We start from the raw sequence: 25064 nt of genomic DNA on the forward strand, positions 1-25064 counted from the left end.
AGAAATAGTGAGCCTTTTTCTATTGTGAGGATGTTCTAATAACATTGGTAATATGCCCTTATTTCCAAAGCATAAGGATCATTGTAAACATCTCTCAGGTGCTTTGAGTTATGATCTCAGGTGCACTTATTTATGAAGCCTTCCTTCTTGAACGGAGCACCCACTTTATACATTTTCAGCTTGACTGCATCCTAGACAATAGAAACAAACTAGGTTATCTCTCTCTTTCCTGTATGGGCTACCTTTCCCTTTTTCACTTTCACGTATCTCAGTGTATCTATGTATGGCTGCACACATGCGTACAATTGTGTATTTACAACTGCAGGGTCACGAAGTTTATTGAGTTGCTGATACACACATAGTATGTATGTGTGTGTGTGTGTGTGTGTGTGTGTGTGTGTGTATCGTCTTCTCATATAAAAGAGCTACAGTTCTTGATGTAACAGCCAACATATTATCAGTTTGGCCAGTATAATTGATGGTAATCGTTTCATAAACAAAATCAATGTGCCTTAAAATAGGTATGTATTTACCTGAATGTTTGAAGAAAGTTGCCTGTAAAGCAAATGTTTTCCTCTTGATCTCTACTATAAAACTATACTAGTTTAACTGATAGAAAGAGGACCCCCAGTCTATGACATGATGGCATGCTGGACTCTGACATTTATCACATGATGGTGAGGATGATGTATTGGGAGCACAGAGGATGGGACTCAGTGACCCTGGCACGAGGGCATGGATGACTGAACCAGGATGGAAAAAACGGTACAGGTGTGAAAGACATTAGGAAGGTGTCATCATGCCTGGGGATAGTGAACTGTCAATAGAGAGGGAGGGAGCTCAGATGACTCCAGAATTTAATTTACAGTGTCTAGGACAATAAGATTACCTTTATGAGGAATATGAGAGTCACGAGTGATTTATCGGTTTCATCATCTAGGATATAGGCCCAGTTTATGCCTGTTGCTAAAGTTAAATGTTAGGTTATAGGCTTATCTTGTGCCTGCTCTTTTGGACCATAACTTGGTCTTAAAACTGGAAGAATGCTTAGAAATCTGCAGAGAGAGATGAAGCAGTTTATGTAGGGCAATACACCTGATCACTTATTGGCAGAGATTAGGACAGGAGCTCTTGACTCCAGGCGCAGAGTTCTTTCTATTCTTGCATGATGGTTTGAAGAAAAGAATAGCATTTTAGAAAGGGCCCTTGATCTCACTTAAGATTTTATCTTTGGTTTAAAGAGTATTTTAAAGAAATCTTGGCCTATGGAATGACTGGTTTTAAACAAATATGAGGAAGTTAAACTCAGGAGATTGTCTCTAAAGCCAAGATAGTTTAATTGGTAACTTAAAAAAAATTATTTCTCTGCAAAAAATCTCTTCCCTCACTAGTAACCAACTCTTAACTGGTGCTCAGGACCTAGCAGTTCTGTGGTCTCCTGTAATTTGTCAATTCCAAGCTACTTTAAGTTTCTTTTCAATATTTCTATTCCAAAATGATGTTTAGGGTACAGTGACCGAGATAGAATGAATATTTCCAAAACCACTCTTACTTTTTAAAAGTTGGTTTAATTGTGGCATAAATGGAATCATTCCAATTTTAAGCCTTTTTTCCCCCTGCTACTAATAAAATTTCTCTTGTATAAAAGGAACACCAAATCCAAGAATCCTAAACCAAAAGCTTCTTCAGTTTTCTATTACTTAAATAGGGGACTCAGACCATGCAAATACCAAAGAACTATTTCAGCTCGAAAATTCTTTGGATATTTTAACATTGAAAAGAATTTAAACAAAAATTATGGGCCAGTTTGTCCACAGGTTTGGAGATTTTGATTCAGTAATCAGAGAGACAAGACAGCATTGTTTGAGTGCCTACTCTATGTCATGCACTGTCCAAATGCTTTGCATGTATTATTACATATAATCTGTCCAGCAAACTGTTGGGTGGGCATTTTGTCCCTTTCACTGCAGATAATTAACCCGCGCAAGATCATACAGTGTCAGAGGTTAGATCCATCTTAGAGGTTAGATCCCAATCTGCTTTGTCGCCAGATTCCACGCTCATTACGTCCAGGATCGCTGCCTAGCTTAAGAACTTTTACTAAGTAACAGAAATGAACACACATCCACTGATCAGGTATCTATCATAACAAAATTAATCCTTGTTTTGTAAGAGTTGTAAGGCCATCTACCATTTTCTTGACGTTGTTAAAGGCTTAAGTTTAAAAAAAAAAAAAAAGTCTAAAAGGCTCCTAAGCCTGATATAAATCAAGAAAGGAAAGTTCCGCCTTAACCGACAGTGAACAAGCTCATTGGTTAGGATCACACGGGCTGACTCATTTCTTTTTTGCTGTGTTAGAGGGCCACACCCCGCATTCCAAAAAAACCTCTGCTGCCCGGCCACACCCGCGGCCTCCCTGCTGGAGCCTCTGGGGTTGGACCCGGCGTGCTCGCTCACAGCTGCTCCCGGGAGAGGATCCTCCCGCCGCCCGCCCGCCGGGGCGTCGGCTGCTCAGCGCCGCGGTCCTTGCACCCCGACCCCTCAGGCCGCGGGAGAAGGCGGCCGGGGCCCTCCGAGGCGCGGGCGCACCCGAGGAGCCGGGGTCGCGGGTCGGCGCGCCGCCTGCCGCCTTCGCCTCTCCGCCTGAGTCCGGGCGGGCAGCGCGCACCCTGAGCGCTCCGGCGCCGCGCGCAAACTTGGCGCCCCAGGAAGTTTCCCGAGACTTGGCCTCCTGGGAGGAGAGACCGTAAGTACTGCTCCTTCTGGGATACTAGGCTTCATTAGTGTGCTCTCTGGGGGACGCGTTGTAGCAGTTACAGACGGTGGGACCTGGTTAAAAGCCGGGAGAAGCAGCCTCCCTTGCCCTGCAGAAAACACTCGGTACCGCAGTCTTTGCCATTCCTTCTACAGCGAAGTAAAGGGACTCTTAGTTTTTACTGAATCCACCTTGATGATCAAACAGGCAATAGCTTTTGACACCTGAGAACGCTCACAGGGTAGTTGATAAAACAGTGGATCGGGATAGGCTGCATCAACAAATGCTCTGAATGTTGCGGGGTGCTTTTGATCAGCCAAGGGTCCAGGGGGTGGTTTCGGTTTGGGGTTATCCGGCTTTCCTAATGGAGGTTTTTGAGGTAGTGGGGTTTTATTTACAGCTTGGTTACGTAGTTTTGGGGAACTACTCACTTTCTCAGATTCCAGTCCCTGTACCAAAAGGTCCTTCAGCCAACTCCTTTAGCTGGTTGGGAGCGAGCTGGTGAGTGAGATCTGCGCTCAATGCCAGAAGGAAGCACGTGCTCCCCGTGATTTGGAATGAGCATGTTTACTCCACAGCCATGCTTTCTATTTATTGTGGCCAGGTAACTGCTCTTGTGGAATTGGTGGAAATAAATACACCTAGAAGAATGCATGGCACTTGCTTTTGTTCCCCCCCTCCCTCTCCTATTTGAGTTTGCTATGTGTAGATGTTACTTAGGTTGTAACGGGAACCAGGAGACCTAAGGTCTATTGACCCTGTTGAACTGATTATCATTTTTAAATTTATGTAGAAATAGTGGGCTTCTTTTAAAAATCTGCTCTTAATTAAAACTGCTTTTTCATGTAAGAAGTTAGTCAGCAAATGCATAGCAGTTTGTATGGTGCACGCAAATTATTTTCTTCCAAGAGGGATGGGGAGGTAGAGAGCAGGAGAAGCAGAATCTTGTGATTATTGCTGTTTTACTGAGGACGTAGTGCAACAGACAGGTATCGCCATCAGAAACACTGACTGTGCTGGAAAGGCAGGCTGAAGACTCCCCTGTAGCATAAAGCATGACAGGAAAATGTAAACTGAATTATGAAGTTCCCAACATGAATTATAAAGGTATGAATAGTATCTTTACACTTCCTTCATTTTTGAAGATACAGACTCTAATGCAGTAGACAAGCTCTGTAACAGAAAGAAAGAGTAAAGTGCTTTGCTACTGACTTCTTTAGCTCTATAAAGGAAACTACTCTAGAAAGAAATCACTTCCAAATGGAATAATTAAAATGCTTTTTAGAATTTTTAATTCGTTGCACTTTGAACTCCTAGTACCACTGTTTTTGTGCTCATGGGCTAATGGGTAAACTCACTTGCTTTGAGTTTAACTGATCAAGCACCTCCTGTGAGAGGTAACACCTTGGGATCCCATTTCTTTTGGGAAACAGACTGTGATGTTGACAGAAATGGCCTTAAGTCCACTGGGGTACTTGGAAAAGCCCCCTCAGGTGGTGAGCATGGGAAAATATGTCTAAAGTCCAAAGGGATAATTAAATTTTAATTTTGATTCAAGTTTTACCTAATAGTTGTAACAGAGCTGAACATTTAAGTGAGATGCTTTGCACCTGCTACCCATTCTGTTTTTCCCAATAATGCTGAGAGGTAGAGGTAGTATCATCTCTGTTTTGTGATGAAGAAACAGCCTCAGCAAGGTTACATTATCTCCAGATTTCACAGTTGGATAATTTAATTTATAATACAAGGTAGCATTTAAGGTTTGTAATTTTTCCCATGTGGCTCCAATTGCTCCTAATATAGTGTTGATTTTTCTGTGTGAAATAATCCAGAGGTGGTTCTGGGTTCAAAGAAGATTTTTAAGGAGTTTTCAAAGCTCCGCATTGCCCCAGTACCAAAATGTCAAAGTTCAAGGAATAATGCATTTACTTTGGAAGCTTGTGGTTTTCAAATATTAACTAAGCAAGCCCTCTTCTTCATGAGCCTGTTGATACCTGAGGCTGCCTCATAGTTGCTGATTTGGAGGGACTTTCTCCTACCTTCTTCCCTGAAGCCCTTCTAGTTGTGGATTCTTCTGCTCCTCATCAGGTACAGCTTGGCTGTTCTCTAATTGTAACACCAAGCAGCTGGGTCCGTGGACGTCCAGTGGTTGAATGTTTGAGTGCACTCCAGCAGTATTTTCCATGCTATGCGAAATGATTTTAAATTTCTGCTAATGGTTATTGTTGAAATATCTGCAACAGGTTAATGTTGAACCTGTTTGTTAGGAATGGTAAGGTCATGAAAGGCACACTCTGTGAATGCTAAGCTTTTCTTGTTAGACGGGAAAGGCTCAGCGTGTCTCACCAGGGTCAGCCAATTCTGAGACTCCATCTGCTGGATCATCTGTTGGGATGTCATATAACACAAGAGAACAATGCCACCTTCTTAGAAGACCATGAACTACAATATCTATTCCAGGACCGAGTGTAGCTCACTCCCTCCCTCATCATTTTTGCCATCTATATGACACTGAACACCCACCCCCCTTCCCAAGCAAAGCAAGGATGCCTTGGCCTCCTCCTTAAACCTCTCTAAACCCCAGCTGCTTTAAGTGACTGGAATTCTTGAGGATGTTGAAAGGACATGCCAGTGTGATGATAAAACCATTTGCGGGTGATCTTGAGAAAATAATGGAGAGAAGGAAGTATGCCAGACAACTTAGGTTTTGAAAACCGGGGAGATGGTAAATTCTGGAAACTTTAGCTGCAGAGTGTATGTTGCTGTTTAGCAGACTAATAAATCACATTTTTGAAAAGATGGATTGGGATCACTTAAAAAAAAGTGGTGGTGATCAGTATCTAGCATCACTCATCTCCAGTTGACCTTTCTTTTTCGATAGTTGCTGAACTAGTATATCAGGACATGCCATAGATACGACATGTCTGCTCTGGAAAAACATTTAACAAAGTGCTGTGTGTACTTTACTCAAGATGGACAAAGTGGGTGGACAGCAGTATAGGTAAGTGGGTTTGTGTCTTATACCTGAAGAGGGATGATCAGTAGGGTGACGTCAGACTTCAGTAAGGTGCCCGCAGTGTGCCTTAATGAGGGCATTTGATACAGCTGGACAACAAAACACACACTAGTAGAGACAGAGAATTTAGAACCAAGGAGGTGATAATCCCACAGTTCTTTGAAGCACTGTAGATAGTGGTTAAGAACAAAGACTTTGGAGCCTGCCCTTGGGCAGGTTATTTGAGCGCTCTGTGCCTCAGTCGCTTCATTCATAAAATGCAGATAATAATACTTCCCTCATATGGCCGTTGAAAATGTTAAGGATCAAATTAGATTATTCAGGAGAAGTGCTTAAAAACAGAGCCTGACTGTAAATTGTAAATTGTATGTGCCACGTTTTAGTCTTTTGTTGTTGTTACTGCTTTTTCTTCCTGTGGCAATTTGTGCATATTTCTGGGTTTATGTTTAAGTGTGTGTCCAGAATGGAGTAATCAGGTTTTGGAGAGGGTCTAGAAACTATATGAACAGTGGTTGAAGACGCTGGAGACGTATACCTTAGTGTAAAAGCTGAGAGAGAGTAATCATATACTGTGAAGTGAAGCAGAGGTGGTCACATTCTGAATTCTGAGATATTTCATCCAGTCTAACAAGTGCTTTCTCTTAAGGAGCTGTAGCTTGGTATAAGAGAAATCTCCATTAAACTAGGATTTAGTAGAATTCTTTCCTGGTTATCAGTACCACCTTTAACCAGGCAGTTAACTCAGTGGCTTTCCTTGGGGTGTGATTTACCCCTCAGGGGACATTTGGACATAGTTTTGGTGGACACAGCTGGGGTGGGAAGATGTGCTCCTGGCATTTGACGGGTAGAGGCCAGGGATGCTGCTAACGTCCTGCAATGCACAGGACAACCCCAAAACTAAAAATCATCCTGTTCAAATGTCGCTAGTGCTGAGGCTGAGAAACCCTGGCTTAACTCTGCAATATGTGTATTTCTCTTTGTGAAGTTTGAATACTGATCTTTGCTTTAGCGACATCCCAGAGTAGCTTTAAGAGTATATTTGTGAAAGGGCCTTTGAGAGTTAATGTATTCTGAAATCTGCAGATGTATACAGCATATACCCTTTATCAGCAGCGGCACAGTAAAATATTATTTGCTCCGTTCCAGGGAGGAATATATTACAGTGGTTTGAGAGTCCAATAAGCCTATGCTCGAATCTCAGCCCTACCAATTCAACCTGCTGTGTGATTTGGGGCAAGTTTCTTTATGTGTGAAAACCCAATTTGTGTTTCATAGAGTGTGGACTGTGCTACCAGATTTACATTCATGCCTTGTATGTAGTAAGCCATTTTACAATTAACTTTTTTTTTTTTGGCAATGGGATTGAGTGGTGCTTATTAAAATGTAAGATTTGGAAAGAGGATGAATAAAGAAATTGGATCTTAATGTTAAAAGACAGAAAACAAAAAGGCTTCTTGTCTTCAGAAATTAGGAGAGGTGAATGTCTTTGCAAGTGTTGATTTGGCCTTCTGGTAAGGACCATAATATGCACCAAGGTGAGAAGCGCTTACCTGAGGAAGAAGATGAGTTGCATGGAAAACAAGAGTTACCTACGTCATATTAGTCTGGAACTAGCCAGGATATGGTTTCTAGGTTTGTGAATTGCTCCACTACAAAAACTTGTGATGTTTGTTCTTAAGCAGTGTAATTTGCTCTGTTTTTTCATCTTACTCTTGATATTATGGTTTCTTAATCTATTTTCCAGTGCCTTAAGATGTAAGCAACACACCCAGCCACTGAATGTGCAAGTGTGTCAGCTTTGCAGTCTTAGTGATTTATGTACCTTCTCAGCCTCCGCCCAAAAGATAAGGCAAAGCTTTCTTGGGATCACTCTTCCTGTCCCCTCCACTTGTGCACCAGCTGTGGACCTAGAAGTCTGGAGTCCATCCACAAGGCCCACTGTTTTCCTGCTGCTATGGCAACCTATGTCAGTATGTAGCATATCCATAAAATCAGTTGAAAGTTAATGTATTTGACTTACAAGTGTGATTACATGTGTGTGTGTGTGTGTGTGTGTGTGTGTGTGTGTGAGTGATAAGGCTTGGGTGGAAAGATCCCCAAGTGTGTACAACCCACCTGCTGTCTACTCTGTAAAGGCAGAATGTTTTGTAGCGATGTTCATCTCCCAAGGAGGTAGCAGTCAGAGACCCAGCAATGAAAAGTTCCCTGAGTTAGAAAGAGGCTCTTACTCAGGTTGGAGACTGGAAGTTAGTGATTTTTTAAAGAGAGGCTACTCCTAACTTTCTTTCTCATGGTCCTTACCGCATTGGAACTGAATTGTTTAAACCTCACATAAACACGTGACTTTAGCCCTCAGATGGAAGAAGTGTTAGTCCCCCAGCAGCTTGCCTCTCTCTGGGCATCTGGAAACCTTTCCTCCTGGAGCAGTGGGGAGAATTCAGCAGTGGGGGCTGACTCATACCAGGAGAGCAATGGCAGCCCCAAGGTGAAGTGCAGCAGCCGCATGTAGAATGGAATGACTTGGGGATCAAAACACCCTTGGGAGAATTTATAACACAGGCTAAGCCCTGTTAGTGCTCGGAGGCTTTCATTAAACTAACGTTCAAGCTTGCTTAACTCTCCTGATTGTGCAGAAATAGAAGGTGGCATTCGAGACCCTCATGGTCTCAAGCTGCCCCAGATTTTCTGGGTAAGCATTCTTGGCAAAAACTCAGGGATTCTAACGTAGAATCCCGAATTGGTTACACAAAATTGCATACCTCTGTGGGGTCAGCAGGCAAGAGTTTGATATTAAAGCAAAGCTGAAAGTCAGGTTAATAATAAACTAAATGGGACTAATAGATACATCACTATTTTAGATGGTACCATTGACCACAATTCTTGAGACCTGATAGATGACTGCTCTACTTTAGGTACATCCTTATATGTATCATTTTGATTTCTCAGAGGTGGATGAGACTAGAAAATTCCACGAGCTGCCAAAATAAAGTGTTAGAAGGCTGACTGTGGATTTACAAAGGCCCCTGGGCACCGGCTTGGTGAAACTCTTGGGTATTTGATACCAAAATCCAAGTTCTAGCCTTGTGCTGAGTCAACAGATCTAAAGATAGATTTCTTTGGGTTTTGAAACTAGAGTCTCACCAGAAGGCCCCAACACATTTTAGACATAAAAGGAACAAAGAGATTTAAAATGTCAAAGTAGAGTGTAATAGGATAGCTCATTCTCCACGTCTAAGGTCTGTTAGCTTGTATTTTTGGCGTTTAATGGTTTTCTAAAAATATGCTTCTTTCAATATCAGTTGTGAGTGGAGTTTTCTGTGCTGCTTCTCTTTTTTTTTTTTTAAAGCTGTCTGTCCCCCTTCCCTGAAATTCGTAAAGACTTCATCTCCCTGCGGAGTTGTTGGCTCCTACCCTAAGTGTGGTGTGTGTACCCTCATGAAGGCCAACAGGGAGATCCCTTCCACTTTCTGACTTGGATAAAAAGATAAGACCCCCAAAGAAACTATAAAACACCTCTGTAATGAATGAATCACAGCAAAGATAGAGAAAGTAAGTAAAGAGATTAAATGGCTTCTAGGGCAGAATTATAACTTAGTTAAAGGTACTGGCATGCTAGTCTGAGAAGGGATGTGTTTGAAGGGGAATTTAGCGGACTGGAACTTGGAGAGGCCACACTGGCCTCTCTACGGGAGAAGGTCCCCTGCCCATCGTATAGTATCAGCAGGTCTCTGTATGGATCTTATCCCAGTGGTGGGGCCGTCTGTGGGCTTTTGAAACCAAATGGTTAGGTTCCCAACCTGACTTAGACTGTGGTCTTGCCCTCCCCACTGAACACCCCTGAGCCTACCTTTTTTTTTTTTTTTTTTTTTTTTTTTTAATATTTTTGGCTGTGCTGGGTCTTTGTTGCTGCACACGGGCTTTCTCTAGTTGCCGCAAGCGGGGGCTACTCTTCATTGGGTTGCGCGGGCTTCTCATTGCGATGGCTTCTCTTGTTGCGGAGCACGGGCTCTAGGGTTGTAGACTCAGTAGTTGTGGCGTACGGGCTTAGTTGCTCCGCAGCATGTGGGACCTTCCAGGACCAGGGCTCAAACCCGCGTCTCCTGCATTGGCAGGCGGATTCTTAACCACTGTGCCACCAGGGAAGTCCCCCCTGAGCCTACCTTAACCTCACAGTGCAGTGTCGGGCCACACAGGAAGCCACAAAACACATTACCCTTCCATGCCCGTGATGCATCCTTCTGATTATAATTTGGGTTCCTCGTGAATTATACTTTTCAGGAGACACAGGATCAGCAGATATCAGCGTCCACCATCCAGTCTACATGATGGTATTAAATTGACATTTTTACTTTACTGTCACCCTGAGTTTGGTTAGCCTGAACCCTCTCCTGATCACCATATTTATGACTTGCAAGGTTCAAGGGCCAGCCTTGGACTGTGGTAAGTCCACCAAGATGCAGTACTCTGCACGGACTAGCTGGCTTCCCAGTGTTGCTTGTCTTCACCGTGAGTGTCCTTTTCTTATGTTGTGACCGGCAACATAAGAGTGTGATTCCCATCCTAATGATGGTATATTTTTTGCTTTTCGAAAATGTTGGGAAGAAAAATGAGTGTAACGGAATGCTTATTCATGCTGGAAGTGTGATGGTCTATTGTGAGTGACTCATGTAAACATGAGTAAAGCAAACTTGAATACATTGTTATCGTTATAGTTACCATGTAAACTAATTCCTACTTTGCTAGTTAGTGTATCCTGTAATTCTCATTTAAATTGCACAAATTACTAAACAATTACAGAAGTCCCCAATCACATCAGTTCATAGCCCACATTTCACAGTAGAATTTTTCAGTACAGTTTTGTATTGCTAAGATTCTTGTACATTTATGAAGCATACTTTTATTTGGTTCTCAGGATAATATGGCCAAGTCTTTGGGGCATTAGGGTTCTGGAAGCTGTGGTACTTTTAAAGTCTATTCATTTAAAACTGTCCTTTTAATATTTTTATATTCCCACGGATATACTGAAACAATTCCCTGCAGTTAAGTACTGTTGATAGTAAGTGATTTTGTGCTATTCAGCAATGGTTTGATAATACCAGTCTAGTGGCCTGAGAGAGTCACCTTCTTAAATCTTTAGCATTTACTTCTGGGAGCAGAATTCTCAGGAGAAGCAGGAACCTGATGTCATTTACTTTGATGATGTCCACGTAAAGGTCAGAGATGTGAAAGTGAATGTTTGTAACCCAGAAACTAGCCATCACTGGTCTAGATCAAAGGGAATGCCTTTTACAATTGGAGCAGCTCCGGGATAGATGGGGATATGTCGTGTGAAAACCACACGGCCCTAGGAAGACCCTAGGAGAATCCTCTTGGAAAGAAAGTAAAGATTGGACTGGGACAGTGCAGTAGGGAATAAGCAGGAGGTTATTCCCATTGGGTTGAAGAATAGGGAACACAAAGCAAGATTCTAATGTTATTTACAATTCCAGAGAGCTCCTCCTCTTACTGGACTGAGCCCTATACTTCTCACCAACCAACATTTTCTCCAGATCTTCATTCTCAAGCTACCATTGTGTTCAAAGGAGGTTTATTCTCTGAAAGTTTGTTAACTAAGTTATCTGAGTAAACTGTGTGTTCCTGTGGTTGGAGATGAGGTAGGCCAGGGGTTGTTATATTTTTAAACCATAAATAGAATGAACAAAAGGGCTGATAGTTCTACAGTGCTTCTCTCTGTATCCACCTGTTCCCTGCCAACGCCCACAGAAACACCCCCAGCAGTTCTTCCCCACAATAGAGATGACCATATGCTAGACCTCTGCTGTCCAGTCCTGCAGCCACTGGCCACTTGCAGATATTTAAACACATTAAATAAAAGAAAATTAAACATTCTGTTTCTTAGTCATGCTAACCACATCCCGGTGCTCAAGAGCTACACGTGCCTGGTGGTTACCATGGTGGGCAGAACAGATACAGAACATTTACATCATCTCATCCCAGGAAGGTGATTCAGCCTTAAGGAAAATATGTATTAAGGCATTGGATCCATTTTCAAGGAATTCCTCTATAAACCAAAATATTTCTAGGGTTTAACAAAGTTGACTCTTTTAGGCCAAATGAAGGTATTATTATTATTATTATTATTGAAAATCTTAGTTTTCCTCAAGTTTCAACTTTGAATTCCAGCGGAGCATGACTGCTTTTGAGAGTGAATTATCGGCACATTATAGTGTAACTGGCTAGTCAGGGCCTAAGGAGGAAAACAGAAGCCACTTTTATTTACAATAGAGGGTATTTAGTGAAGTTCCTTCCACAGGTCATGGTGCAGCAGGGAACCCATTGAAGAAGCCTAGAGATTAGCCCCAGCAGGAAGTCATTACTAGTCTCAGGCTGGAGGGACAAGTTGTGGAGGCTGTTATTGGAGCTCAGGGGCAGATAAAAGCCAAAGCCACAAAGGAGATCCCGGACAGGAAGGTGAGAAGTACCCCTGGAAGCTTCTGCTCTCCAGTCTTCTGCCAGTGCCTCCCATTGGTTGAATCCAGTAGTTTGATCCCCTGTGACAACACAGAGCAGAGTCGGGGACCAGAAGGGATGAATCTATCAGCCCAGGACCAACGCAGCTGGTATCTGGTGAGCTGAGCACCTCTTATGTATTGGGTTCGCCAAAAAGTTCATTCGGGTTTTTCCATAACATCTTAAAGGAAAACCTGAACGAACTTTTTGGCCAACCAATATAAGGTGACCTAACGCGTCCTGGCCTCCAGGCATGCGCAGTCATGCACTTTTCCATACATCACTTAGTAGTTGGCATTGCATGTTTCTCTCTTGAGATGGACTGTGAACTCCTTGGGGGCAGGGACTGTGTTCCACGCATCTTGGTAGTCCAGGTCCCTGGCACATAGTACATTTTTAGGTTTTTAACAGATTGGTTCAAAATTTACTGAAGTGCATTGTTTGGAAGATTTTTTCACAGAAAGCTTTCATTTTTTAAAATAAAGAATATGTTTGCAGCCACCAAATTAAAAAGGTAGAAGCCAGTGCCCCCTCTAAGTGGGCAGAAAAGATGAGGAGCCTAGGAATGTAGTATCATGAGTAAGAAGAATGAGTGGGAGAGGGGAGGGCCTGGAGATAGGGAACCAGGGTAGGAATCTTCTGGGGGAGTTCATTAGGGTCTAATAAATAAACGTCTGGACTAGCCCAGTTACCCTGAGTGCTGTCTTCTCAGAATCCCTGTGGTTTGTCATTTTGGCTCAAACTAGGGAAAAGCGGGACCTCTGAAAAGAACATCCCCTGGCAACTAAAAATACTATACACTGATTGTACAGAAATAGAAAATAAATCAATTCCTGGTGTGCCATCAGCTTTGGATCACTGACTTTTTTCTCCCAATATATATATATATATTTTTTTATGGTACGCGGGCCTCTCACTGTTGTGGCCTCTCCCGTTGCGGAGCACAGGCTCTGGACACGCAGGCCCAGCGGCCATGGCTCACAGGCCTAGCCGCTCCGCGGCATGTGGCATCTTCCCGGACCAGGGCATGAACCCGTGTCCCCGCGTTGGCAGGCGGACTCTCAACCACTGCGCCACCAGGGAAGCCCTCTCCCAATATTTTAAAATAATATCGTAATTTTAATATTGTAATAATATCTGTAATCTCATAGAGATTTTAAATTCAGTTTAATTATCCTGTTTTCTATACTGAGTCCACTACTGTCCTGATTCATGTGATGGTTTATGATAAAAGTAAATTTGCACCTAGCATAAAGTAAGCATTCCATAAATGTTTGTTCACCAAGTGAATGGCTATATGATGAGGAATCATAATGTAAAGCCTTCAGCTATTTTTCATAGCATGAAATCATTGCAGAGAGCTCTGATCTAAACCTGTATATTTCATTATCTATATTATGTCCTATAGCAGTATTGGTTTACTTATAGCTGCTCACAATGGTTAGGCCTTATGTCTTTCCTTCACAGCTGCTGCATAAGGTAGGTATTATTATTCCCAGTCATGAGTAAACTTGCTGCTGCTTCCATGTAATGGCCAGACGTTTAAAGACGAGTACGAGCTGGTCTCTCCCCTAGAGGAGCTCGAGACCTGGAATGTAGGTCCATTTCAGTGGAACTAATCCTGTCTTCAAGGAGGCCTCTGCCAGGGGCCTTAGGGTGAGCAGGACTTGCCAGGGAACTGGAGTGGGGCCTACACAAGGCATTCTAGGCCAGGTTCACAGCCCCTGTGAAGACTTGGAGCCCTGAAACAGCCTGACACTTTGGGGTTCCTTGAGTCACTGAGGGAGACCAGAATGCAGAGGCTGGAAGAGTGGGCTCCTGTAGGAGCATGATGGTGTCGCAGGGGCGGGGTGGGGGAGGTTTGAATAACGTTATCCTATCTTTAAGCTACGAAACTTTGATGGCAGGGAGGATCTTATATCTCCCTGGATTGTAGTAACCCAACTGGATTGTAATAACCCACGTGATCCCTTCTGAAGGCCAGGGTGTAGGCAGCGACAGTGGTTCCAAGCAAGAGAGGATGTGTTCCATTTAGGAGAAGTCTGTGGAATAGAATTGGTGGGACTTGGTGACCACGTTTATGTGAGAAGGTGAGGGAGGGGTTCAGAATGATGACAACCCTTAACCTACAAGAGAGTGCCTCTCCCTAGTGTTCTTTTCCTTCCTCCCACCATACTCCAAAAAAAAGTCTTTTTTTTTCATGACATGGAATTTAACCTTAAAATTGCACAGGTCTAATCTAACCAGGAAATCCTCAAGGGTTAACCAGATTTTCTCCCTGAAGTGATTTTCATCGAAGTGGGAGAAGTTTTAATACAATGAAAAATCATAGCGCTTCTTACTTTCTGCCCTTCTATGACTGTTATTTAGAATTGTATTGTGAAAATAACTTGAAAAGTGAGGAATATGAATGTGGGGTTTTTTCTGTCCTTTTTTTAAAATTTTTTTTGCGGTACGCAGGCCTCTCACTGTCGTGGCCTCTCCCGTTGCGGAGCACAGGCTCCGGACGCGCAGGCTCAGCGGCCATGGCTCACGGGCCCAGCTGCTCCGCAGCATGTGGGATCTTCCCAGACCGGGACACGAACCCGTGTCCCCTGCATTGGCAGGCGGACTCTCAACCACTGCGCCACCAGGGAAGCCCTGTCTTTTTTTTTTTTTTTTTTTTTTTTTTTGGTATGTTTGTTTTCTGAACGGATAACCTCTCCTGATCTTTGGAGCATGGAGTATTCAGCAGATTTTGGCTCAAGCTCTCCATGGGTCAGGGTGCTAGGTGTGGATAACTAAAGACATGTCAGATTATCTGGGCTGGGTACTGGATTCGTGGTTTGCCTATGCTAGCTTAACTTACTCCTCACAGCATTAATATTATAAATAACACAATGATACATTACATATATATATATATTTTTTTTTTTTTTGACAGGTGAGCAAACTGAGGATGAGAGAATGTAGGTAGTTTAAGGCCATGCAGCCAGGGACAGAAATGGAAAAATGCAAATTCTTGCTGTTTCTTTCACTTGTGTAGTTTGCCATGGGGCCTGCAGCAGGAACGCTGGTAGACAAAGAGAGTGTGTCCATCAGTGCAGTCGGGGGGCAGATACCATACAGCAGTTTGAACAGGGCAGCAGTTAAATATCGAGAGTTATTAGCTATGACAAGGGGTTGGAGCAATGATGCTTGGCTAATAAGAAGTAAACAGAGCTCTAGAATACAGAAATCATAGATAATAGGGAGTAACCACTGGCCCTTGGGCCCCTGAGGCAAAGGCCACACCTCATACCAGATCCAGACCTTGCTGGAGAGAACTCTCCTGGCTGCCGCCCACTGTATGGCAGAGAATTTGCTGTGGTGCCAGGCTGGTGGAACTTGCTGAAAAGGCACCATCCATCCTTTGGGGTGCCGGGGAACGCTGTGCACAAGGGAGATGTGGACGGGGATACTCCACTACAAAAGCAGTAGACGGGTGCCAGCGAGGCTGCTCATACTGCAGGAGGCTGCCAAGGAGCACGCCAGAACCAGGAGGCACGGGGCCTTCCTCCAGCAGGGTCTTTCCAGCATCTTTGTTGACAGTGGTTAACAACATCATGCAAGCGAGCAAGTGAAAACATATCTCAGGGGCCCAGATCCATTTATGCAGATCAGGCAGTAAAGGGTGAACTTAGGGCAGACAGACAGTAAATTGATAATTGGGCACAGGGAGGAAAAAGCTCACCCTTTTCTCAGAACCTTTATTTTTCTTTCATTCAACCAAGCAGTAGCACATGATGTATATATTTTGGAGTGGTTTTTATTTTTTCCCTTGATGGTACTTAACCATTTTCCTCAGACTTTGAACACTGTATGGTTTGATTACCTGTGTTATCCATATGGTGACTTATCACTAAGGGACTGTTGAAGATTAACTTTCTTTCATTTTCTTTTTTATTGTTTGCCTCTTAAACCTTAGATAAATGCATGGATAATCAGGAATTGGTGCATGCTACATGTATGAAATGCCATCCAACCAGATGACATCCCAGGCTTTTTGTTGAATGCTTGTGAAAATATTTGGTACAACCTAGAATTATAATTGCACATGAAGTAATTCAATTTGAGATTTATCTCTGACGCTTTATAAATATTTGCCAAAGGATTTCACAATATAATATATAGGGTTGGGGCTTCCCTGGTGGCGCAGTGGTTGAGAGTCCGCCTGCCGATTCAGGGGACACGGGTTCGTGCCCTGGTCCGGGAAGATCCTACATGCCGTGGAGCAGCTAGGCTCGTGAGCCATGGCCGCTGAGCCTGTGCATCCAGAGCCTGTGCTCCACAACGGGAGAGGCCACAACAGTGCGAGGCCCGCGTACCGCAAAAAAAAAATAATAAATTAACAATAATAATATATAGGGTTATGGTTTTATTTGTGTGTAGTGGTTGTTTGATAGTGCATTTCTTTACTGCTTTCTTGTGAATTTGGAAGAATAGACCTTCCAGAAGAGCTTTTTAAAGAGTTTTCCCTCCGGGTTGTTTTCTGCATTCCACAGCTCTGAACTGCTGGATTTCAGAGCAGTTTCTTGCTCCCTAACACCATGCAATGCATAATTCATCATTTTGTTTAAAACATTAGAAAGGGACAAGTACTCAGCCTTGACCTTGAACCCAAGTTGATAACTTGATCTGTCTGTGCTGCCTTCTTTTTCTCTACTTCATTTCTTATTTTGAGTTTTTCTCCCTTAGAACTCTCCTGAAAAACCTTTAGCTCATTAAATATATTTTGGGAGGTTCAGATGTTTTAAAGGCTTACAGCTTTAACATTTTTTAAAATTAGATTTCAAATGTAAAGAGAGAGAGAATTGTCCATAATCTTACATTCAGGTAACCCATGATGACGTTGAAAATAAATAAAAAACAGTGTGTGTACATGGCTAACATACAAATGGTATCAAAAGGTACAAAAAGAGAAGTAAAAGCCTCTCCTCAAATGTGACTATTGTTACATTTTTTGTGATTTCTTCCAGGAAAAAAAATGTTTTGGGCATGTATCTGCATCTTTCTGGCTCTCTGCTTTTTACAATTTTTTTTTTTTTTTTTTTTTTTTTTTTGCGGTACGCGGGCCTCTCACTGTTGTGGCTTCTCCCATTGCGGAGCACAGGCTCCAGACGTGCAGGCTCAGCGGCCATGGCTCACGGGCCTAGCTGCTCTGTGGCATGTGGGATCTTCCCGGACCGGGGCACGACCCCGCGTCCCCTGCATTGGCAGGCGGACTCTCAACCACTGCGCCACCAGGGAAGCCCTACGATTTTTTAATAAAGGGATTCAGTTGTACATATTTTCTATAGCCTTTTTTTTTTTTTTTTACTTTTCCTATTACTTTTCTAGAGCTCTTTCCCATCAACACACAGATCTTCCTTATTTACTTTTGTATGATATGTACAAGATTTCATTATTTCATCCACATTTTGGACGTGTAGTAATTGATTTTACCTTTGTCTTCTGGCTAGTTTAGTAATTGCCAAGTATTTGTGGGGAGGAGTTCTAGTTACCTACTGGAGTTATTATAGTTCACCTTTTAGTAAATAAACCTCCTGATGATATATCAGTAGGTTACATTCCTAGCAGTGAGCTGGCTAAGTCAGAGGATGCGTGCATCTTTAACTTTGGTAAGCATTGCCAGATTGTACTCTAGAAGGGCTACACAGATTGGTTTTCTCTTCCCAAGGTTGTGTCTTTCCCACACCCCCATCACCACTGTAAGTCACAAGGCTTTAACATTTTTGCCAATCTGATAAGTTAAAAATGTTATCTCTATGTTTTCACCTGCTTATCTTTAATAACAGGTTTTGTATCTTTCTGTAGGTTCCTTGGGCATTCATATTTCTTTTTGTAAATTGTCTGCTCTTATGCTTTACTGTGTACTGTCTTCTTCCTCTTCTCCTTCCTCTTTCTTTTTGCTCCTTTTCTTCCCTACAAGGTTCTTTGTCTTTATCATATTGACTTATATGAGCTCATTTTAAATTAGGGAAATTAGTCCTTTCATATATGTATTTCAAATATTTTTTCCCATGTTATATATCCTGTCTTTCACTGTTCATTGAAAATATTGTTATTCTGGTGTAAGGAATATAATACATGTTCTTTTTAAAAAGAAATGAAAGAAGGTTGGGGGTTAAGAAAAGTTGGCCACACCATCTGCTGTTTTTGAGGTCTGGTAGTTGTAGTTTGGGACAAAAGTTATTTCCATGAATCCTAGTGTGTCTCATAGCCCTGGAGACCCCATACCGTCTTATTTACACCAAGACCACTGATACCAACCTCCTCTTTCTTTGTGTTCACATGGTTACCTGTCTAGACCAGCCAGTCAGAGATAATTATATCTATTCTCTTGTGAGTAGAGTGTTGCTAAAACAATATTTTTTAATCCAATTTTAAAATAATGAATAGATCAAGAATGGATATCCCTCCAAATTTCTTCAAAGAACAGACTTCTCATTTGAACATTTAAAATTTAAGATTCTGGTTAACAAAAATTGACTGTATAAAAGCACGTTCCGCATACTGTAAACTATGACTCAGCCTAAATACAAGGAAAATATTTGACTAGTTCTTTCCCGGAGAAGATTTTAAGGATTCCCTGAAATTTCGTATAATCTATATTTATGTACTTATTCATACATATGGAAAGCCTTTTAATGGTATCCTATAAAGGGCAATATTATGGTACAGTATTTTCCTGGTTTGACCTACAGTCCTGTTCTCTGAAAATAGCAATAAATCTTAATTTCCAATAGCATCCTGGCCTCTTTTTCATGCCATTTGACCTGAGATGAGGTGTCTAATGGCTTTGTTTACTCTTCATAGTTCTATGAAGGCAGTTGATTCCATTAAGTTGAATTTACTGAAATAAGGCCCTTATAATAGGAAGATAGATTTATTTTTGAGAAAGCTAATGCTAAGCTTTGACTTCTGTAACTATTCAGTAACATTCAGTGCAAAAATAATTGGACATCAGAACATTAGAGAACCAGCCATTGTTATTTTGAATGATCATGGTGCTTATTAAGCCTTCGTTTCAATGCAGACTGCTGAAATAATTGATGATGTCATTAATTAGTTTCGACCAGATAAATTTTTGGTAGTTTGGTAATGGCACCTTTCTAAACAGGATATCAAAATGAAAGATAAATGGAAATGTTTAAAAATGCCTAGCTGCGTCAAAGGAAAGCTCACAAATGATTTCTTAGGCACAATAGTTTTGTACCACTTTAGTTCACCTTGCATCCTTAGCTTTAGCTTATAAATCAAGTTGACTAAATAAGGCCGACAGAAATTCATTTGTGAATTTGTCTTTGACATCTTATACAGGAGGATAAATGAATAAGATGAATGGAATCTACTTTGAAGAATGAGTTTCTAAAAGCAGGAGTATCTGTCATTAGTTCCACTCAGTGAGGGCGGGTCTGCAGGTGAGACCTTGGTGCCTTGTTGAAAGGCTCCAAGCTGGCCCTGGAGAAACTAAGCAAATGAAAAATAAAATGCTAATATCAACAGTAACCGTTGTAAAAAAAAAAAAAAAAAAAGATACTTCAAGAAAATACAGGACCTTTTGTGGAATATTTTTGATTAGGTGGTATAAATTTTCAGTGGTGTGTAGACTTTTTGGAGGAATGCTTTGCAGTTGAAATGAAAAGTGTGAACCACTTGAGAATAAAACTAGTAGGCTTTACAGTGAGTGGGAAAGCAGAGGCTTTGGAAATGGAAGTTTCCGCATTTGGTTTTCATGCTGCCGCTCACGGGTGTTCCCAAATAAGGAATACACGCTCTCCGAGACCCAGTTTTTTTAATTTGTAAAAGCGGAGATTAAAATACCTACCTCGAAGAGTTTTGAGAGAAATAGATGAATTTGGTAGATAATAATCACTCGACGAATATGTGTCCTCCCTTTAAGGAGGTTTCTGGTATTGTGCAGATGGAGAGGGCAGCTGTTGATAACAGATCTCCGGCATCGCTGATGTTGAAAGTACCTCTTACAACATCAGGTATGGGAAACGGGGCTAGTTTAGAACTTTCTGTTTTCAGGAAGGCAGAGAGATGTGCTCTTAGAATGTGACAATGATTTTTCCCATTGCTGGCTCAAGTGTCACATAATTGACCCTGGTTTATGTTGTATGTCTCGGAATGTGGCCACAAGTCCCACTGAGGTCAGTTATAGGCGTAAGTATTTATATTGGAGCGTTTGTGTTTCCGGAGTCCTCTGCCATTGGTCTGGTCACACATGCTAATTATCGCCACCGGGAGACAGTGAAGTTCCCTTGGCGGTGGCTGCATTATGAATTGGTCACCACACACTAAGCCAGAGCACTTGGGAGCTTCCTGTCGAGGTACCCTCTGGCCTCGGTGTAGCTCACAGGGGGGTTGGTTACATCATTATTGGTCATAAGACAGGCTCTGATGACTGTCCAGACTTTGATCAGTGCCTGATGCATCCTGCTCACATATTCACATTGAACATACTTGAGACAATGGAACAAAAGGTCAGTGCATGTGATTTTATACTTCTTTCTTTTTCCCCACAAAAGTAAAGTTTCTCTTCATGTTTTTTTTTTTTCTTACTAATAATGTACTGATATACATGCTGATGAGCACTAACTGGGAATACTTATTATGTACTACTCTCCAAGTGCCTTGTGTATATGATATACTGAGTTAATCCTCATAAGCTATGGTGTAGGTGCCATTATTATCCTTGGTTTACAGAGACAAAAGGCTGTGGTGCAGAGTGGTTGAGTAATTTGCTTAAGATCTCACAGCAGTAAACAGAAGAGGCAGGATTTAAATCTGGGTCATCTCTTGACTACTACTATACCAGCCTTCCTCCTCTGTAGGAAAATAAAGACAATTACAAAGAACATTAAAAAAATACATAAATCCCATCTATCCAATGACAACCATTCTCAGCACTTCGGTGCACTTACTTCCAAATCTCTTCCTTGAACTTTGATGGAAAATCCTCTCTTCCCATTTCTACTTCCAAGGGCTAATGAAACATTGTGAACAGCTTGGCATTTATTTTCCCAAATATACATGCAAACACACGCACATGCATAGATAATCTACACCCGTTTCTTAATGTCCTACCATATGCATTTTTCTGCAAGGCATTTTTTCACTCAGGATATGCTGGACATATTTCTATATGTATTGTATATAATCTAACACATATATTTCGATCGTCTGTTTAGTATGGATTGCTCTACTTTCAGAGGATGACTGCACCATAATTTCTTCCAGTGTACCACTTTCATTGATGGACATTTAGATTGTTGTCCCATTTTCCCTACACCATTTATAATAGCTGCATATATTTTACTGTATGAAAGTACTATAATCTAACTAATTTTCCTCTTATGAGATTCAGGTTGTAGAAGGTACTAGGATGAACATTCTCACAAATGAAGATGTGAGTACATCCTTACTTAGTTACTTCGCAGCCCCAACCAAAATGCCGAGACCAAATGATCACTCAGTCACTTCCAAAAAAAAAGGAAAAGAAACTTTATTGAGGTATACCTTACCTACTGTAAAATTCACCTCTTTTAAGTGCATGGTTCAGAGATTTTAAAAATTTACCAAATTAAGCAACCAGCACCATAAACCAGTTATAGAACATTTTTATCAGTCCAGTGAGATCCCTCTTGCCCTTTTACAGTTAATCCCTATTCTCATCCCCAGCCCCAGGCAACCACTAATCTACTTTCTGTCTCTACAGATCGACCTTTTCTGGACATTTCATATACCCTATCACTTATAAGAATTTAGTATTTTTAATTTGTATTTGTAATTTTAATTTGTATTTCTTTTGTATTTGTATTTCTTTTCTTTTGTATTTGTATTTCTTTTCTTATTCTTTTTATTTTGGCTCACATAAAACTCCTGGCTAGAATTGTTCATTATATTAGGGCTTAGTTCTGTCTTGAATAATACAAAGAATTATCATCGTCATTTTTTATTTTTTTAATATTTATTTATTTATTTGGCTTCATCGGGTCTTAGTTGCATCACGCGGGCTCTTCGTTGTGTTCCATGGGCTTCTCTCTAGTTGTGGTGTGCAGACTCCAGAGCACGCAGGCTCAGTAGTTAAAGCACGTGGGCTTAGTTGCCCCATGGCATGTGGGATCTCAGTTCCCCGACCAGGGATCAAACCTGCGTCCCCTGCATTGGAAGGCGGATTCTTAGCCACTGGACCACCAGGGAAGTCCCTATCATTATTATTATTATTATAAATTTTTGTCTTCTGTTCCACAGAGACAAACTGCAGTTGTTAGGGTTCCTCAGTAATGCTTGCCATATCAAAAGAGAACTGTTGGGTGGTTTTCAGCTTGTTTAATTTCTTCATGTGGTGGCTTGATAGTAATGGGGATTCTTGACTTAGTTTGATTGAGAATATGTGCAGGTTTCACAGAAGACATGTTACCAAGACACGGCAAGAACTTACCAGAACCTCACCTTTGAGAAGTGATACCAAAAAGTTCTCAGTCGTGATATCCCAAACCAGTTTTGGGTGCTAATTGTTACGTTCAGATTGCTTAGAAAAGTCGTGCAACCCGTTTGGACTAAAAACTCTGTAGTGTTAAAATAATTTTAAAAATTTAAAAGTTAAAGTTGCTATTGTATTGATTTTATAAACTATTTTGAATTAAAAGCTGATAGTTTTAAAATTTAGGATATTTCAATATTTAATATTTCAATATCTCATAGTTCCTGTAAATATTTTAGATGCCTGCTCGCTGCATTTGTAGAGCTGTGAAGAATCTGATTATTTTTATATCATCTGTTTTGGGTTTTCCATTTGAAGTGCATACATATTTATTTTTAATTCTTATTTCAAGTAATTATTATTGCCCAAAGACCTTTATTTATTTGTTTATTTATTTTTAATTTTTTTTTTTTTTTGCGGTACGCGGGCCTCTCACTGCTGTGGCCTCTCCCGTTGCGGAGCACAGGCTCCAGACGCACAGGCCCAGCGGCCATGGCTCACGGGCCCAGCCACTCAGCGGCATGTGGGATCTTCCCGGACCAGGGCACAAACCCGTGTCCCCTGCATCAGCAGGCGGACTCTCAACCACTGCACCACCAGGGAAGCCCCAGACCTTTATTTTTTAAGAAGCTCAGAGAGAGTAGAGAAATAACCAGCAAGTCTGCCTCTTTTATTAATGAGAAAAAAAATGCAGTATGATATTAACTGTATTCTAAAATATTTGTTAGCACACCAGAGCACAAAGTCCAGGTGTGGGGTTGTTTCTGTGTGTAGTCTTTTGAAATGTATCTAGTACATAGTAGAGGTACTCCCAAGTTATACACTGAAGAGAAGTGAAATGATTCAGCATCACAGTTCTCAGATGCCACTTCTTGAGGTTGATTTCATCACCATCATCTCTCCATAGGCCCCAAACTCATTTGTTTTTAGTGGCTTCTTTATGAGTCAGTGATTAACATATGAGGAAGAGAAAAGCTTTTTCTTTAAAGGAAATAACTGATTTATCTTGAATACGTTTGTGACCTGAATGGTTGCTTAGGTAACAGCTGTTGCATTTTATGATCTTTGGCAAATGGGAAAGGCAGCTTTCTCAACTTGTGTTTGTCTTCCAAAGAGAAAATCAAAGCAACGTAGAGTAGTCGATGCTTACCCAGAAAAGATAACTCATGTGCACAGAGGCAAAGAGTTGTAGATATCTAAACAAACCCAGATACTTTGTTCTTCAGAACTTTTAGAAATGGATTTTCTCTTTCACGGAAGGGGGAGTAAGCTGTGATCAGAAGTGTGTGTCGTTGGAATGTTGTTAAACGTAAGCTCGCTGTATCCCCTTTTCTCTCCTCTCTCCTTTGGTTTGGTGTCCCGGCTGTCTCCTTTCATTTACCAACTAGACCAGGGCACTCCCGTACTTAATCTTTCCTGTACTCTTCAGTGCCTTCATCTTGCTTTACTGTGTGTGTGTATGATTCAAGATGCAAGATCCTTCTCTTGAACTGGGTAGTGACGGTAGAAACAGACACTGCCCATGACCATGTATCCTACCTGGTACCCACAGAACACCCCACCCTGAGTGAGCTCTCATCTAGGTGTTTGCTGTTTGCAAAGAGTGTACAGTTTGGATCTCTAAATCTAGCAACTACATCAGAGATCTTAGATGATCAGAGTCAAGGCAAGAGAATGGGTTGGGAGTATTGATGTAAAGAGGATAAACTGACTGTTTTCTGGGGGGGTTTGTTTGTTTGTTTGTTACTGCCTTTGACCTTACAGTACATTAATTTTGAGTAAATTTAATAAATCAACCGATGTTCACATTTTGAGTGCCCCATATTTTCACAAAAGTGTATATTTATTTAAAAGTGTGTATCTTGTAAATACTGTTACCTTGCCCTATACAGCTTTCTTCATAACAGAGCCCCTGAGCTGCTGCTTAGGGAATCACTGAGGTGTGGGAACCCAGATACTTTTAAGAGAATCTTTGGGTTCTTAAATTGGGGTAGGCACGATATGAAAAATAATACCATTTGGAAGATGTGATACATGGTGGGGTCAGATGTGAGGAAGTAGACTGCTAAAAGCAGCCATGATTGATTGAGCACCTACTGTATGCCTGGACTGGGCTAGGTGCTTTGAAACTCTTTATTTCATGTAATCCTGTGAAGTAGGTGGTGTTATCCTTATTTTTATATACAGGGAAACTGGCTTGGAAAGGTTGTTAATTTTCCCAAAGTCACAGATGGAGTTTAAACCTAGTTCTTACTACTTTTTAACTCATT

General features: G+C 41.5%; 1 protein-coding gene across 6 annotated transcripts in view; it reads left to right on the plus strand.

The window, feature by feature from the left end:
• The window catches only part of SGMS1 (sphingomyelin synthase 1), a 294503-nt gene that overhangs the window by 192759 nt on the left and 76680 nt on the right, over positions 1-25064 (plus strand). Inside the window, exon 1 of one of the 6 annotated variants that reach the window (XM_060102590.1) lies at positions 2402-2746. The exons of the other annotated variants lie outside the window; for them this stretch is intronic. The gene's annotated coding sequence lies outside the window, so the exon portion shown is untranslated. Of the gene's footprint in view, positions 1-2401; positions 2747-25064 lie in introns of those variants that run through there. 6 annotated transcript variants of the gene reach the window in all.

This window comes from Mesoplodon densirostris, chromosome 1, assembly GCF_025265405.1.
Source record: "Mesoplodon densirostris isolate mMesDen1 chromosome 1, mMesDen1 primary haplotype, whole genome shotgun sequence".
NCBI lineage: Eukaryota > Metazoa > Chordata > Mammalia > Artiodactyla > Ziphiidae > Mesoplodon > Mesoplodon densirostris.